An 18,384-nucleotide genomic window follows, 5' to 3' on the forward strand; every position below is an offset into this window, starting at 1 on the left:
AACAAACCTCAAAAAAAGCACATAGTAATGCTTCAAGATTGGCTCACTGTGAAAAGTCAGCAAATACTGGAGAAATAAACAACCATAAGTGAGAATCAAGATATAAATCAAAAAACTTCCAAATGAGGCTCAAATGATGACTGCTCTTCTAACAACAAAAGACTCCTAACAAATGAGTCTACTTCATAAACATAATCAAATAAAAGAGACTATTAAAAGAGCAACAAAGGGAGGAAAGTTTAGGAGATCTGACAGACATATTTGAAAATGAACAAAATAAAACTTGTATATAAATACTGTAATAAGAATTAGGAATTCAAAGTTTGCATTAAACAGATTAGACAAAAGTAAAGTTTATACATTTTGAGACATTTCTGAATATATTACATGAAATAGAGCACAGAAAGTCAAAAGAGTGGAAAATTTGGAAGTCAAGAGACATTAGAGAGATTTAAACACAATTGTATTTCCAGAAATGAACGTGAGAAAAGATGTAGAAGAAGATGTTTGCAAATAAAATGACTGAGATCTCTCCTGATCTGAAAAATACAAATTCACAAATTTGGGGGGCTCAAATCTCAATGAGAATTAATTTAAAAAAATTCATACCGAGATATATCATAGTGAAGCTGCAGAACACAAAAGACAAAAATTCTTAAAACACTCGGAAAGAAAAGACAGATTAGCTAAAAAGAACAACAATTTGACTGGTGCATGATTTTTCAATAACAGTAATGGAGGCCAAATGATTGGCAAATGATAACTTCAAAGTGCTGAGAAAGAAGAGCTGTTGCCGTGGTTCCAAAGTGTTTTTTCCCCCTTCAAACTGGTGTTGAAATATAGTTCCCATGTAACAGTATTGAGAGGCAGTGGAATTTGAAGAGGTGATTAGGTTGTTAAAAGGGATTAATTCATTTCTCATAGGACTGGATTAATACCTGGAGAACAGGGAGTCCTAAGTTGAGGCAATCCCTCTTGCCTGCTCTTCTGCGTGTGACCCTTTGCTGTTCTTCTTTATACCATGTTATGACACAGGACAGGGCTCTCACCAGATATGGTTGCCTGCTCTAGGACTTCCAACTTCCAGAACCATGAGCTAAATAAACTAACTTTTTTATATAAATCTCCCAGTCTTGGGTATTTTAAATAGCAACAGTAAATGGACTAAGATAGCCGTCAACCTAGAATGCTGTAACTTGTGAAATTATGTCTCATTTGATCATTCCTTCATGTAATAAAAGTGTATTGTGCACTTACTGTGTGGTGATTAGGGTACATCAGCGAATAAAGTGAATGGAAAGTATTCATGTTTTCTTAGAATTTACTTTCCAATGTGGGTAACAGCCAATAAATAACTATAAGAAATAAGTGAAATGTACTATTGTTATGGTTTGGATATAATGTGTTCCTCCAAAGCTTCTGTGTTCATGCAGGAATATTCAGAGGTAAAATGATTAGATTGTAAGATCTGAGTCTAGTTCATCCATTCTAGTTTGGATGGACTGATTGGGTGGTAACTTAGACAGACAGATCATGGATGAAGGGAGCTGGTCAAATGGGGCATGAAGAGTTCATCTTCCCTTCAGACCCTTGCTCACTGCTTCCCAACAGCCATGAATGGAGGAGAATCACCCTTCCACCATGATATTCCTCCTCAGGTTGGAACCAGAGCAATGGAGTGGTCCAACATAGACTAAAACTCTGAAACTGTGAGCCACAATAATTTTTTCCTCCTCAGGGTTGTTCTTGTCGAGTATTTTGGTCATAGTGATGAAAACTTGACTAACACAGCTATGAAGGGATGGACAAAGGTAAGAAGAACTTAGATCAAGAAGAAGCAGAGGTTTACAAATTTAAATAGGGTTGTTGGAAGAGAATTCATGAAGAAGGTGAGATTTAGGCATGCTTGAAGCTCATAAGAGATCAGAATATCCAGTCGAAATTCAGGTGATCAGAATGGTACAAAAAAGGAGGGCAGTGTATCTGAAACAAAATGAGTGAGAGTCGCTATAAGGGCTTCATGTCTATTCAATGAAATAAAAAAATGAAGAAGGAGGAGTGGGTGAAGAGTGACATGATAAATTTTAACAGAATCACATTAACAGAATCACATTAACAGACATATGAAGACATACCATGGGTAGGGTAGGAGGGGCAAATGAGGGCAAGTAGGGAAAGGAAATTATAAGACTTTCAGGTCATCCAAGCTTAATATAAGAATGGTTTAGGCCAGGGTGAGAGCAGTAAATGATGAGAGGTAGTTGGATTCTGTATTTATTTTGGGTATGGAACAAATTTTTCTGAAAGACTGAACAACAGAAGAATCAAAACAACTCAAGATTCTTGCTCAATCTACTAGAAAAAAGAAAGGACCGCTAATTTCCCTGTAGCTCATAAGTAGGTATCTTTGATGGGTTGAGAGAGGACATAAGAAATTTAATTTGGACATGTTGAGTGTGAAGCATCAATTTGACTTCATTCAGCAAGGATAGTCTAGGGTAGAGCTCAAGAAAGAGACACAAATATGGGAGCTATTTCTTATGAATGATAATTAAAGGTACAATCTGAATAACTTTTTTAAAAAAGTACTGTGGATATAGAACAGAAATAGACCAAAAGATGTATGGAATGCAGAACCAAAATTTTTGAAACTAACAAAAGTTGCTTAGCATCCAACTTAAAGAACTTAGACATAAAATATCAGAAGAATGTCTAAAAAGTACAAAAGTGGAAAAAATATTAATAAAACTCAAGGAAAGGAAGGCAAATAAAAAGTTAAAAGCATAAAAATGGTTTTTGGAATAAAATAATAAAAGTGACTTTTTTTGCTGGAAGAAACAAAAATAAGTCACAATGCATAATATAAACCGTGGCAGTAGGAGATAGAACTCTAGATGCTGGTAAAAGTTTAAAAAAATTCAATGAATAAATTTATACTCATAAGTTTGAAAGCACAAGCAAAATATGAAATTATTAGAAGCTACAAACTCAATTAAGTAAAATTAGAAAGTCATTAGAGTCTTATTATAGAAATTTAACTATTAAGTAAAATCTCCTTAAAAGAGAACAAAGGCTTATGTAGTTTAATTAGGAAAATTTCTCAAAAACTAAAACAAAAGATCATCATAATATTATACAAACACTTTCAAAGTTTTGGGGGAAAAAGAGAATATTCCTCAATATGTGTATAATTATCCTATTACCAAGATACCAAAATCATAAATTATACTATAATGAAGAAAATAGCAATCTCATTCATAAGCATATATACAAATATCCTAAAACATTTATAGTTCCTTGGTATTTGTTCCTTGGTATTTTCAGGAGGTTGGTTCCAAGAACCCTGCAGATACTAAAACGCAAAAGTACTCAAATCCCTTATATAAAATGGTGTAATGTTTGCACATAATTAGCACATCTCCTCCTATGCACTTTAAATCATCTCAAGACTACTTATAATACCTAATACACATAATCTCTACCCCAGAATATCCTTGCTTATAAATGGTTATTTTACATTGTTTAGAGAGTAATTACAAGAAAAAAAGTTTTACACGTTCAGTACAGACATATTTTTAGGATATTTTTGATCCATAGTTGGTTAAATTCAAGGATGAAGAATTTATCGATAGGAAGGGCTGATAGTACTAGCACACTAATATCAGCAATGTAAAAACAAGACAATATCCCATGAAAAAGTAGGGTTTGTTTATGGCTTAAAACTAGTAATTCAGTTGATGTGTCACAAAAAATTAATAGGTGAAATAAGAAAATTTATAGAATAATCTCATTTAATAAAGATTAGTTTGTGTGTGTGTGTTTGTTTGTTTGTTTTTGTTTTTTTGCTGGTACTAGGGATTGAACCCAGGACATCACCCATACAAGGCAAGTGTTCTATTACTGAGCTACATCCCCAGCCCTGAAAGTGCCTCTTATTAAATTCAGCAGTCTTTCATGATAAAACTGAGCAAAGAAAGTTATTTAACCTGATAACTATGAAAAAAATCTATAATAAACATGATGCTTAATATGGAAATAATAAAATTATTCTTTTTAAGATCGTTAGCAAGAATGCCTATTTGGAAGTCTTACTATTTCAACTCATGATTGTCTTCAAGGTTCTATTCAACACAATACAATTCAGTTCTGGCTTTTGATTTTAAAAAAAGAATTTTTATTATAAAAATATAGGCATATCATCATAACTCATGCATATCACAGAAAATGTTTAAAATGTAAGTTCAGGAAGGTCACTCAGACTTTCCACTTCCCAAAGAAGTAATTTGGTGAAATGTTTTTGTTGTTGTGAACTTAATGAACTGCCCAGTCTTTGCATAAAGATTTAATTTTGTATTTTTCATATTTATAACATTTCAAAATATGGCAGCTTTCCTCCAGAACACTCTTCCACTGCCTTGTCCCAGGCCAAAGCCAAGGAACCAACCAACAGACAACAGACTGAAACCTTTGAAACCAGAAATCATAATAAATCTTTCCTCTTCTAAATTGTTCATATCAGGTATTTTGATCAGTGACCAAAAGCTGATTAACATGACAAATGATAACATTGGCTGTCCTCAATAGCCTAAGGGGGTGGGGACCCATGCCTACCTTCCTGACTAAGAGCTAAACCACCATAATCATATGTTTATATGTCACATGGGGGGACATTAAGGAAAGTCAACAACAACTATAACACCTACATTTGCTTTTTTACTATTGTCACATAGTTTCCTGTGAAGTATATAGTTAGGGGAATACTATTTTAATGCTGTGCTAACTGGAAGTGAAACTAGCATTTAAAATTCTTAAGACATTTTTGTGTTCTTATTAGCATTCAGAGGTAAAGTAAGGGTGACTGGAAGCCATGTGAATGTGACTCAAACTTATGTTTATTTGTTCACATAGAAATAAAACCCTTCTGATTACAGCTTTGTCTTGTCTAAAGCTTCAATTTCTAAAGATTAATTTTTGCATTATCAGACTTAAGTGACTATAATTAATAATAAAAAATCACTTTGGAAATTCCAAAGTTATAAATTTAACATAATCTTATTCAAATTGCATTTCCACTGATCTCCTTTAACAAGTATACATTGAACTCTTAGTTGCTATAGCATTTTATATGCTGAATCAGTAGCATATGTAAAAAAATAAATATGTGAGAAAGTCTGAATTTATTTTGAGAGGATAATTTGCCATTCCTAGTTAAATCAAAATATATATTTTCTAAAGTTAACGTGAACACAGTATATTTTATTTGATAGTAGTTTTTTTTTTGAAGAGTTTCAGATCCAATTTGATTTTTTTTTCCTTTTCCTAATGCCTATAGTGGATTTTAAATAAAAACTTGTTACAGTGGAATCTTCTTTAATTCAGAAAGCCAAATATACTTATCTCTTAGTATCATTATACAAATTCTCATAATTGGAAGATTTGCATTTTTGACAGGTGAAATAGTGAAAGAGTACCTGTGGTGTCAGATAAAATGAAGTAAGATTTAAATGGTTCGTTATCTGGAAAAAATAGTAAAATCTAAACAGAATTGTTGTGCTGGGTTTTAAAATTGTTGTTCACAGACATCTATACGAATTCAGTAGACACTTTGGATTTAAACAAAGATGAAATTTCTGGAAGATTCTTCATTCCTTTCCAGTGTAGGAAATGCAATACTTTAAACGTAAATGTAAATTTCTCTAGGGTCAATTTCTCAAAATTGTATTAAACCCTTTTACATGATAGTGTTCTTAGATCTCCCCAAGTAAACCTACATTGAACTTTAAATTTAAAAAAGACATTTTGGAGCTATTTGTACAAGAGGTTTAACTCAGTTAAATTGTCAAGGATTTCCACTGTCCAACCAAGTTACCAGAACAAGGACCAGAATTACCATTATAACTTAAACAACTACAAAATCAAACAACAATTTTCAGGCATTGAACAACTGGCAATACACAGCTGTGATCAATAGAGAAGAGAAATAAATTATGTAATTCTGTATGATTCCTTCATTTTACTGCTTGGAGAGAGTTTCCAAAATGCAGCACAGAGGCAAGAAATCAAGAAGAGTCCAGAGTTTTCTCTGCATTGAACAGATAGAGATAAGAATTTAAGAGAAATACAGGTGGTTAGAGTTGACAAGGCAGAGAACCAGAGCAGAGAGCTCCAAAGAAAGGGAGCTGTTGAGAACCACAGTGGGTCCCCTAGAATCTTCCATTGAGTACTGATCAGAACATGTAGGGCTGGGGATAAAGCTCAGTTGGTAGAGTGCTTGCCTTGCATGCGTAAGGCCCTGTGTTCAATCCCCAGCACCCCCCCCCAAAAAAAAAGAACATGTATGTGAGCAAACTACCTATGGCTGGGCAACAACTGAATAGGAAAAATTCTAGAGATAGCATAAAGCTGGGAATGGTTCATATTTCCAAGAGCAAGAGGGGAGAAATGTCATTACTGCACAGGGCATCCATGAAGAAAAGTAGGGATCAGCCAGACTGCTGGGGTCCCACCCAACAAAGATTAAAAGGTGGTTGTGAAAGAATCGAAATGTTACCAAGCAATTTAACTGCACCTTAGAACAAAGCTCACAAGTATATATTTTAATCCTAAACAGTTCCAATATTCACAGCACTTGGTATGCAATCAAAAATCACCAGGCATTCAAAGTAGGAAATATGACCAATGACCAACAAAGAGGAGAAAAATCACTCACTAATAAGTGACCAACAAATAACACAGATAAAGAAACACTAAAATGATATTAATTAAAAGAGCTGTTATAACCTCATTCCTTATGTTCAAAAAGGTAGGAAAATACAAAGATGTTAAAGAGACATGAAAGACATTTTCTAAATCAAAGTTCTAGAGAGACAAAATATAATTTCTAAAACAAAAATTACACTGGACAATTAAACTCCAACAGAGATGCTAGAGAAATTTATAATCAGGAAATACCTGCAAGTTTACAAATAACACTCTTACTCTAGCAGTGATCATGATGTGGTTATTTTCTGTTCTCTGTTGTCACAGTTGAAGTTAATTGTTTTATACTTTGCACTCCCCCTCTGATAATTCATTTTACAGTAGTAATTAGCAATAATTTTGGCAAAGAAAAATGAAAGCTCTCCCTTCCTTTGCTATTTTAGTAAACCAAATAAAATTTATAATGAAGCTTAAAAGAAAAAAAAAACCTAGATAGTATCAACAGCAAATGTTACACTTCATAAGAAAAGATTAGGAAATTTAAAAATACAACAGTAGAAACTATTCAAAATGAAAGAAAAATACTGAAAGGACATCACTGAGATGTGAAATAACTTTATATTTGTGTAATTTGAATCACAGGAGTAGGAAGAAACACAAAACTATCCCAGGGTTTGATATTTGTGTCTGTGGCCCATTCCTGGAGCAGGGACTTAAATAAAACCATAAAAATATTAGAGTGGTAGAGATAAAGTGCAGGTTCAATTGCACACCATTGAGCAACAGACATTAGGAGGATTTTTCTTTAGTTTTAGTTGTATTAAACCACTGTGGCCATTCTTTATATGATGCCTGTCTTCCAACTGGTTCTAAACATCTTCCCAAGTTAATATTTGTACTCAGGTGAAAGAGAGAGATGGATAAGGCAGTTGAAGCTCAAGAAGAAGAAAACTTTTCTAGGCTCTGAAATTGTCTTTACTGATGCACCTCTCTCTCTCTCTCTCTCTCTCTCTCTCTCTCTCTCTCTCTCTCCTCCATTCCCATTCTCTTTAGATGGAGGCTTCACTATCACGTGGTGTATCAAAGAGCTTCTATTCATATTTGGGAAGAGCACATAGTTAACTCTACATAGAGAGTCATAGACCATGACTCTTGGGTGTATGGGGGAATGTCTGTTCATTCAAAATCTTCTATAGGACATGCACTAAGAAATGTGCTGAAAATACATTAGTAAACAAGGCAGATGCATTCATAATCCATGGAAATTACAGACTACATAGAGATATGGGCATTATATTCATACCATTAATGCACACATTACTTGGTAATCTAACATTGAGTGTTTTTGTCTTGGTTCAATTCCTTTCTTCCAGGTTCTGTTCCATTAGCACAGGGGGCCCTATACTTCTATAAATTATATATCCCAGAATCCTTTGCCAACTCAATTCCAATTAGGTTTGGAAGAGAGTCATTGGTATAAGATTAGAAGGTACTAGGAGGGAAACCTTGGGTCTTCCTCTCTGTGGAATACTTATTCCTCCATCTTGAAGTGTATCTCTGAAAATGGCTGTGACCCTTCGGGGCTCCCAGTCTTAGCTATGATTTTTTCACGTTAGCTGTACTATCCCTCATGAAATTGTCTTCTTGATATATCTAGCATTTTTCTAGACACCCCAGAAATTTCAAATATACTCTAAGTATATGGGTTACCTTATCTTCCAGTTATTGGTCATTCAGTCTTTTTACCACTTGTATAAACTAATTCCCTTTATTAAATCCACTGTCCTGGAAAGACCTAGTATGAGTTATATTTCTATAATACAAATAATTTTGATGAGTTTTAAATATATGGCCCAATTAGCATTTATAATACAAGAGCTTATCCATTCAAAGGAATTAGAGACAATTTCCTAGAGGAACTAATGTTAAAACAAAAGCTGGAGAATAAATAGATATCAGGCAGGGCACTGAAACAACAATAGTCACATGATCCAACATCATATTTATTGAAGCTATCAAAGGTCTACTTTACAAAAGGCAATTCCTTCAAATACCACAGTTGACATATGTCCGTGTTATACATCCTACTGGGCCATCGGACCAGAGTAAGCCTGCAGGGTGCACCTCAGAGGACCAACACAAAGGTGTTTCTGTTTTGGTTTTTAATTATGATTCTATTATGCTCAGGGATATTTGGGTTTTTATAAACCCTAAAGTCTTGCATTAGCAGATAAACATTTCTAGGCAGCTTACATACTCCTTTTCAGGAGCACCTCCAAAGCATTGTGCCCACCTGGCCACCCTCAGGCCACACATCTAATCAGGAGCCTGAAAATGTCAAAACAACTGCTTCTATCTTTCTACCTTTTTCATTACAATCCTTGTGACACAGCTGCCTAATTATAAAATTTACTCTACCAGTAAAATACAACTCCCTGTTCTTCCCTGTTCTCAGATCAATATTACTGAGATTTGTTGGTTTTCCCGCATTTTGCCTCAGGCTTCAATATGGCTCAACACAGCATCATTACTGAACTTTTGATATTTTTCTCATTATGGAGTTCTTTTGTATAAATTTTGATTTTGAAAAATACTGCATGAACATATTAGTTATCCTGAGGCAAGTGTCTTAGTATCTTCACCTAATCCCAGCCCTGAAGAAGTCCTGTTACACCATAAAGGAATCAACCTGTGTTGGAGCAAAGTGGAAAATCTGTGTTTACACTGCCCCAGAGGCTCCCAGACATTGGGATCATAGAAACTGGAGAAGGGAGAGAGAGATTTCATTCCCTTAAGAACTTTTAAAAACAGGACACCCAGCACATTTGCATTAACAAATTTGAATATTAGATACTGTCACTTCTGAAACTCATAATTTGTCTATAAACTGAAGGTATCTAAGACATTTATACAGAAAAAAAAACTATTTTAAAAGTTATTTAAATTTTATATCAGTTCTTTGATCAGATCACAATTAATAAAAGGCACTTAAAACAGGAAAATGAGATATTGCAAACCAGAGAATTATTTCATGTGGGCTTCTTGATAACTACACCTGTTCTAATCCTTGAATCTTTTAAACACTTTTGCCACATAGAAATGGCTCGTGTGTATTTTAAGCTCTCTCTCTTTATTGTGATTCTCTAGAATTTCTGCTTGATTTTTCAAAGACTTGCTTTGACATTTCCTGAGGGTAGCCACAAATGGGCTATTTTCCATAGGCCCCCACTTAATAGGAAAAGAGCTCAAGATGTGGAATCCAGGCAGGCTGGTGTCTAACGGTTGTTCATTTGAATTTGGAAAAAGCATTTAGTTTTCCATGTCCTCACCTCCTAAATGAAGGCTTTAGAATAAAAGGTCATTGACATACTTTGCAGTTTTTACATCCTATGATCAAGTATTTCTGTTCTACCAACACATTTTAGGCAATAGGAAAGGATTAACCTAAGTTGGCCTATTTAGTACTCTTTTATCATCTCATTTTTTGGTAATACTAGATTTTATTTTAAGTATCTAAAACTAAAGCTGGATACTTGGGAAAAAAAACTTGGGGACTTCCAATCATAGCAAGAGTTTTGATTTCATTCACTAGGTCCCCACCATGTCTCAGATGACCTTTTCTACGCTCTCTTATGTTTTGTGCTTAAAATTTCTTTCTTTTATCACAGTTCCTAAGATTTCGCTATCTCAGAATGCTTTCCTTTCACTTGCAAAAGATTCACAAGTATGCAAAAGCATACTGCTGCTCATATTTAATAACAAATATATATTTTCCCTTCTCTCCCACTCTTTATCTTTCCCCATTCTCTTTTCTTTTTTATTCCTTCGACTCACTTTTCTCATTTTTTTCTTTCCTTGTTTTCCCTTATGATAGTTGATACTCTCCTAAGTGCTCAGAACAAATAAGTAAGCAAGCACTAATAATATTACAAGTTGCATTCTATTCAACAAACTATACATACTAAGCTCAGTGAATATGAAATAACACAATCCAGGAAAGGATATTCCATAACTGAAATGGGTTAGTGATTGTAAATAGTACACAGTGACTGACTGAAAATAAATTTAGTAGGGAAAGAGCAGTCAGCTTGGGCGAAAATGAGGACACTCATTATCATCTCAGCTTTTTGTGTAATAATAGATTTTATTTTGAAGTATCTACAACTAAAATTGTTTACTTGGAAAATAACTTGGGGACTTCCAACCACAGTAGAAAGTAATGCCCAGTGTGGAACTGGGAAGTGTTAAGAGATGAATAGATGAAAACTGCCCAACATACTTTTTGCCCTCTTTTGAACAGTGGGACACCTATTAATTCTCCTAACTGTTGCCCCCTCTGAAGTCTTTTCTAAGTACATCCATGTTGATTGTTCATGCCCTGCTGCAATTTCTCAGTTATATTCCTATACTGTTACACACTTGCAATGTTTACTGTGCTAAAAGGTACTTATTTATGTGCATATCTATTGTCCTGCTTCCCACTAAATAGCAGTCTCCTTAAAGACATTGCTGGATATCATTCAACTCTGAAATCAGCATCTAACACATATCAGTACCATTTCAAATTGTATGTCCATTACTTACTATGCATGTGGACATATACAATTTTTTTTTGGTCATCTTTCTGAGCCACAATGCCCTCATTTGGAAAATTAAGAAAATACTATCCCAGTATGATAATGAAATAGCTAGATTTGAGCTTTCCCTGAGCACTAGGGAACTAATCAAAATTTTATTTTTGAAAGGCTAACATTTCAGAGGGTGTAAAACTGGATTCTGTGAGAAAGAAAGGTCTTGAAAGGTTGATGAAGAAGCAAAAAAAAAAAAAAAAACTAATTTTGAGATCTAGAGGGACAAGAGCATGGTAAATTCTTTGGTATCTGAGACCTTTGTCACTGGTATGGCAGGCCTCACATGGGAACTAGGAACCACAGAGCTCAGGCAGCTTTATCTACTAGAGCACATAATTGCAGCAGTGTTCCACAAGATCTTCCCAGAACTGTGCAGATCCTCATCCAAGAACTACCCAAGATGAAGAGCCAAAATATAACTGATATCTGGAATGGTGAATAGGATACATTTGATTTCATTTTTCCCTCAGGAAAAAATATGACAGATCTTGTCTGTCCAGCATTTTAAAGCAATTCCCATGTCTTACATAATCTGGTGATTTGTGGGTTCACAGAGTCATTGGTTGTTTGGGTGAAGCAAATGTGTGGTACTTTTTCAGAAGAGCAGCCTGTTCTAGCTAGAAAAAGAACTAATTTCTAGTGTGAGCTGCAGAAGTATACACGAATCTCACTAGAAGGCAATTTGGGGAGGATTTTAGATATCAGTTCACATATCGGAAATTACTTACAAAGATTTTTAAAGCACATTCTCTAGAAGTTAGGCCACTCAGAGGTCTTAAACTCATTATTCAGCTGCTTAAATTATTTAGACATCCCACCACCCTACATGTTTCCCCACACATTTAAAAAATACTTCTCTGTTTCCCACATTTTAATTTATCTTCCAAATATACCATGTGCCTCATATTCATGACCATTTTCCCCCTGTGTGTGTCATAACTTTCTTCTCATATATAATAATGGTACCATTTGATCATCATTTTGACTACAAATACAAAAACAAACAAACAAAAAACTTATGAATGGGTAAAGGTATTAAGAAAATCAATATAAAAATTTCCAAAATCCAGTCTTAAATTTGTCACCGCAACTTCTTCAATATAATTAATACTCTGAAAAGGGGACTGGGGTTGTGGCTCAGCGATAAAGCGCCCACCTAGTGCATGTGAGGCACTGGGTTCGATCCTCAGCACCACATAAAAATAAATAAATAAAATAAAAGTATTGTATCCACCAAAACTAAAAAAAAAAAAAACTATGAAAAGATAATTTGTAGATTTCTAATGGCTTTTTTATAGCTTATAGAGAATTTTTTTATAATTATTTATTTACTTTCTTCCTCATACTTAATGAATATCAGTTGAAACTATAGTTTTAAAAAAGCATTTGCAATAATTTGATCTTCAACACTCATATCTAATTCAAAAGATTGATTTATTTAATAGTTTTCATATTTAAATAATTAATTTTGACTCATGGGCTATCTAAAATAGTATTCAACATGATAAGAGAAGTGATCAATAAGTTGCAAGTGTAATTATATTGATAAATAATAAGAAATAAACATCTTGCTCTTAAACTATGAAATCAAATCTATTTATACTATACATTAATAAAATATAATTTTCAATATTTTAAATTTATTAAGTATATCTTTTCAAAAATGCATTTTTCAGAATAATCCTCTTGCCTTGTGCTCTTTTTAATTAGATTGATAGATGCTACATAATATTTCTTAATCATATGTATTAATTTGATCTTCAACCAGTTCTTCAGAAACACATTATGGCATAAAATAAGATAGACCTATCCATGCCAAATCTCATATTAAACTTTGGAAAATTTTTAAGCCATATCTGCATTGTAAAATGAGAATATTTAGAAGTCTTGTGTATCAGTTACTTAATTCACCATTTCCTTTTTCTTTTATCAAATCCATCACTAAAGTGTGATAAGCAAACACCACCAATAATGAACTAATAAAAGCACTGAAATATGATCTATTTCTAACTTACTGAGCAAAATTACATTAAAAGTTAATAATATTGAAACATTTAATAAGTTGAAATACATAGTTTTATGACTTCAAAACCCTGAAAAAGAGTAATTTTATACTTTATAGTTGTAATTAAATAATTCAGAGAAGAAATTACCTTTAACATTGGCTCAGGAACATAATAAGAGTCAGTCTCTCCAATTGCTTTTTATGTACTGTGAACATTATCTTCCTGCTTTACTCCTACTTCTCTACTTTTTCTACTTGTAAGGGAGGCCAAGCTATATAAACCACAATTTAGTTCCTCTTTTTGCATTTCATTCATTTCTCATATTCCAGACTCTAAGTTTAAAGAGAATGAGCAATACTCGACAGATCATGATTTGAACAATTCAAGATTACAAAGACCAATCTAATTCCTTTCTTTTTTTTTTCTTCTATAAACTATTTTTTTAATCTTATCAACAAAATCAATATACAGACACAGGTTAGAACTGATTAATTCAAACATTGAGTAGCAAGCACAAACTTAAATGTTTAATAAGAGAACAATATTGCCACTGTCAAGTAAAAGCTCCCAGGAAAAAGTCATTATAATCTGGCTTCAGTTTCCCTGGATTTTACAAATACCTTCTAGAGATGTTGGTAAGTGAAACCAAGTGAGAAACACGGGGTTCCCCACAGCCCAAAGGTCTTGCAGGACAAGTGGGTTAGTTACCTTCCCATGAAAGAAAAGAAGGAGAAGGAAGAGAGGGGGGAGGAGGAGGAGAAGGAAAGAAGGGGGAGGAGAAAGAAGGAAAGAAAGAAAGAAGGAAGATGTATTTGTGTCAATGTGTGGGTATAATGATCATTACCAATATTGAACAGTTTTATCCATACTCAATCATCCTGTATTTCTAGTTCACTTGAAGTTTGTAGTGGCCATGGGACTAGTTCTGGTCAATGAAGTGGGGGTTTGAAACATTGCTAGCACTTGGCTGTACAGCCCTCCTTTCCAGGTGCCTTGATGATCACTGAAGCAGGTGTCCAAATGCAGATATCATCAGCCCAGGGCCCAAATGATTCTGGTGAATACACCCACCCACTCACCCAATAATCCATTGAGCCATGTTGGACTTGTAGCATCAATGAAAAAATTAAATATTTTATTAGGACTGCTGAGATCTGGAGGCTATGTGCCACAACCTAGCCAATTCTGACTCACTGGAAAGATGGGATTATAAGTACTTTTATTTTTTAAAGTAACATTCCATTTAAAACCTGTTATGGTTTGGATGTGAGGTAGCCCCCAAAAGTTCACGTGTGAGACAATGCAAGAAGGTTAAGAAGAGAAATAATTGGATTGTGAGAGTCTTAAAACAATCAGTGAATTAATCCCCTGATTGGGATTAACTAAAGTAGTAACTGAAGTAGTAGGATGTGGCTGGAGGTGGTGGGAATTGGGGGCATGACTTTGGAGTATATATTTGTGTCTGGCAACTGGAGACCTCTCTCTCTGCTTTCTGATCATCATGTGAGCTGCTTTTCCTCTGCCACACTCTTCTGCCATGATGCTCAGCCTCACCTGGAGTCCCAAAGAATGGAACCAGCCTTCTATGGACTAAGACCTCTGAAACTATGACCCCTCAAATAAACTTTTCCTCCTCTAAAGTTGTTCTGGTTGGGTCTTTTAGTCACAGTAGCGAAAAAGCTGGCTAAAACAATACGGATATATAGGAGATATATATATATATATATATATATATATATATATATATATATATATATATATATATATATATATAAAGGATAACAATATTCTCTGCTCTCCCCTGGGTAGCACATGAGTGTCTTCCTTCCACAGTGGATATGCATATAGCAGTGTGATAGAACAGAAAGAGAACAAGCCTAGGAGCTTTAGATACTTGTCCAAATAGTGCAAGGAGCTAGCAGCAGAATGTGGACCTCTCACTAACTTACTCATATCATAGTAAACAAGTCATTTAAGCACTCCAATCTTACCTTTCTTGTTTGTAAATGGGGGCAATAATAGTTTCTCTGTCTAAATAAGAAACTTGAATATCAAAGGAGTTTTTATGTGTTGCCATTGCTAGAGGATAGAAATATATTCTATTCTTCACTAAAAATCCCAATCACCTCGTAAAGTATCCGATTACAAAAGGCTCTAAATAAATTTGTGAATTCACAGATAGATTCCTTGGCTCTGCAGTTTGACTGTCGCCTTGGTGTCATAGGGCCTGTAATGGCTGCAGTTAGAAAACCTGGCTTGAAACACATATACAATCTCTCTCTCTCTCTCTCTCTCTCTCTCTCTCTCTCTCTCTCTCTCTCTCTCACACACACACACACACACACACACACACACACACACACACATTCAATTGCATCTCTAAAATCTCCACAGCTACTTAGGTGATCCTTTGCCAATGAAAGCTGAATCATGTTCCTTCTCTGCTTAAAAGCTTTTAATGGTCTTTAATTTACTCAGAATAAAATTCATTGCCCACATCATGGTCAACAAGGGACTTAGTTTCTCCCCTACTTCTTTGACCTCATTCCTAATGTTCTCCTTCCTGCTCACATTGCCTCCATCTAAAGGCTTTCATATTATTCTTTAAGCATAAGAACATTCCCATCTAGATACCTAGTGAGAAAGAACCTCATGATGTAGAAGTGGGAGGAAAGGAGGGCTTTGCTTTAACAGATACACAAAACAGAGTCTTTGTAAAAGAAAGAGAAGGAGGAGGAGGAGGAGAAGAAAGGATGAGGGAATAAGGGGTAGAGGAGGGAAAGAAGAAATTTTTATTTGCTAAAGGTTCACTGTTTTCAAAAAGTGCTCCTTCAGTGGGTCAACAGGAAAGACTGACTAGATAAAGAAATCAAGACAGACTAGATAAAGGAAAAAAAAACATGGAAGCAACATACGTGACAAAAACAATGTGTGGAGCTGTTCCTAGAGACATCAGAAGCGTTATTAAGAACAGACAGAAGGAGGCAATGTAGGCTTCTGAAGGACAACAGACACATCAGTCTCATCCAAGAGAAACTCCTAAATCAATCAAGTCTTCCATAGACATAACTAACAGTGAAAAATACCCTATGAGGCATCATAGGATTGCTGTGACATACCATTTTGCACAATATTCAATAATTATTGGTTTCTCTTGTTGCAACAAAATTTCCCTTTGTTACACGTGATTAGCAAGATTAGCAGTGCCTGGGTTTACAAATCACAAACTCATTTTCCTAAGTTTCAATTGAATTTGACCTAGTAGAAAGGCAACCCCCTTGAAATACTGTTGTATTCAATGCCAAAACAACCAAATAGGGACCACCATCCCAAAGATAAATCATTGTCCCAAAGGACAAGTCAAAGCCATAAATCCTGTTGAAACCCAGAACTTACAAAAAAAAAAAAAAAAAAAAAAAGAAGAAGAAGAAGAAAGGAGGATGAAACTGTCACAGGGACCTTGACAGCATCACAAATGTGAGTATGGAAAGCAAAAGAATTTCACAATCCCCCTACCCCAGTTTTTGTAGATGAATAAACTAAAATACAGTTTTATAACATCTTTCAGTTATTCAAAAGAAATCTGGAAAAATGATTGACTTTCTTAGCTATCATTCGTTATAAAGTTGCCATATTCATATGCTTATTTTTCTTCTGTTCTGTGTCCATTGTATTTACACAAAGTATTGCTGGTTACAACTTTATTCTTCTACCTATTACTTTAAAAACTTTCAGTGATGTAGAGTTCAAAGACAAATTATAGCATGGCAAATTCAACTATAATTGAGCTCTACATTTCTTTTATTCATGAAGAGACATGTTGTGGCAAACATCTGCAAACCATAACCTCAGAGGAAAACCCCTTTGAGAAAGACTGAGAAAGGTGTTTGCTATCCCTTTCACCCAAGATCATCACTCCCAGTAACCAAAGAACTCATGTAATCTCTAAACTAGAGATTATTTAAGTCTTCATTCTTATGTAAAAGTAAATATACAAAAATGAGTATGAAAATAATTATGAATTTCTGTGCAATGTGACAAATATTGGCATTACTGGACCATTATGGCCTGGAGTGGTGTCACATTAGCTCTGACAGCACTTCAGGGAAGATGTTATGATTCCCTACTTTCAAATCCAGAAAAAGAAGCTTACAGAATTCAAACATTTTACCCAAAATCACAGTTAGTAACCAACTGAGAAGAAGGCCAATCAAGATCTTTCCCTTTTGACATCTGCACAGAACACATGTTAAATTAAAGTAGCACTCATAGCTGGTACTACTGTGCATCAAAGGTTAAAAGATGTGCTTGAGCTACATCAGACAGCAAGCTTCTGGAAGCTTCTCCCACTTGCAATAATTACTACCTCCATCTTGGTCCCTTTCCTTCTGTTTCCTTTGATTTTTACCTCACTGCTAACTTTTTTTGTTGTTTTTAAATATCTGTAGAGGAAACAGAACAAGAAATGTTCACTACAGAATTAGAAATTTCTTTTTGAAAATGTTAATATAAAGTGAAGACCTTGGCTAATAGATTGTAAGGATTAGAACCTACACTATGAATTTAGAAATGACACACATCTAACTTCATTTTTATTATTTTTGACTTGTTCATCCAATAAACACATTTGAGAAAAGAAAATGTTAGCCAAAATGTCCATATTAGGTTACATGCTAACCTTTTCATTCTTTCAGTACAACCATTTCTCTTGTCTTTTCTATTTTCATTGTAATTTCTATTTGGAAATTTGGTAAAATTTGGGGTGGTAATAGAATAATTCATCTAAAGTATAGAAACAGAACAAATTAAGCCAACACCCTGAAAATAAAACTTTCTTCAGGAAATAAGTCTATTTCCATAAAGTAAAATCCATAGTGAAGTTTAGTCTCTCTCTTTTATTTTCTTAACTATGAGGACATGGGCATTGGTATTCTTCACTTCTCTATTCTTAATGTAGTTCCTCTTTATTCTAGTTGTGTAATAATAAAACTAATAGCAGTCTTAGTTCTTGTTAGAAAGTCCCTGGTGGGGACATACATTGGAATTAA

General features: G+C 34.4%; 1 protein-coding gene across 1 annotated transcript in view; it reads right to left on the bottom strand.

The window, feature by feature from the left end:
* Tfec (transcription factor EC) overlaps positions 1 to 13,578 on the bottom strand; it is a 186,993-nt gene extending 173,415 nt beyond the window's left edge. The window contains exon 1 of the mRNA XM_046422522.2: positions 13,484 to 13,578. The gene's annotated coding sequence lies outside the window, so the exon portion shown is untranslated. The remainder of the gene's footprint in view (positions 1 to 13,483) is intronic.
* Between the last annotated feature and the right edge of the window lie 4,806 nt (positions 13,579 to 18,384).

This window comes from Marmota monax, unplaced genomic scaffold (genome assembly GCF_021218885.2).
Source record: "Marmota monax isolate L192 unplaced genomic scaffold, Marmota_monax_Labrador192_F-V1.1 WCK01_AAM20220418_F8-fsc00027, whole genome shotgun sequence".
Lineage (NCBI taxonomy): Eukaryota > Metazoa > Chordata > Mammalia > Rodentia > Sciuridae > Marmota > Marmota monax.